This window comes from Cariama cristata, unplaced genomic scaffold, assembly GCF_000690535.1.
Source record: "Cariama cristata isolate BGI_N322 unplaced genomic scaffold, ASM69053v1 scaffold14269, whole genome shotgun sequence".
NCBI classification, from domain to species: Eukaryota; Metazoa; Chordata; class Aves; order Cariamiformes; family Cariamidae; genus Cariama; species Cariama cristata.
Window position 1 is genome coordinate 1 of NW_009635354.1, and position 935 is coordinate 935.

A 935-nucleotide genomic window follows, 5' to 3' on the forward strand; every position below is an offset into this window, starting at 1 on the left:
GCCAGCGGAGGGAAGGGCAGCGGGAAACCCCCCTTTTCCAGTCAGCTGCTGTGCCATGGTGGGAACACAGCCCTGACCCCCAGCACCCGCGCTCCAGGGAAGCAGCCTGCTCAGGAGTCTCGTACGAAAAAGCCCGCTCTCGAGTACGAGCGGAGGCCGTTTTCCAAAAGACTTCACCTGGACACCCCCCTCTGCCAGGGCTCCCGCTGCAGATGCGGAATTGGAAGCCTCCCAACCCACGTCTCTCCCAGTCTTTGTGAGGAGGTTAACCTTCTCCTTAAAAGTTTTCCCTACTCTTTGCAGAAATACACTTAATTTTTTGAGTTTGATTTCTTGGGGTTTGAGGTTTTTTTAAGTGAACACGAGAATACTCTTGTAGTTTCCATAAAGTACAGGTTTGTACCTGCCACAACGCATCTGTTATCCACTTTACTGGAATTATTTTCCCACACAACCCCAGTGCTACAGAGTTGGCTTGGAAATGCATGGGGCACCCGTCGGTAACGCACCCCCTTGCCCTGCCACCCAGGGAACTTCTCAGATGGATGAAATGCTGAGTGCGTACCAGAGCTGAGTGCTTACCTGCAATAACCAAGTCGCTTTATTTCAGAACGGCCTGAAAGCAGCGCTTGGTTGCATCTCAGCCCTGCAAACAGAAAACCATTTCTTACAACGCCGAAAGTGTGATTTCTCCCTGGAAGTACTTGTGATACCAGTCAGCATTTCCAGACCAGCCTTTTATAGCAGACGTCTTCCTGACAAGGTATTTGTAACACTGGCTCTTTGGACTGTGATCATAAAGGAAAATAGATTTTTATCATTAAGAATATGCATGAGCTCAACACTGATTCAGCCCAGCTCAGGTTAAAGGCTCACTCTTTAAATCTTTATAACAATTCCTGGAGACAAATGGGAAGTCTTAAGTATTTAAGTCT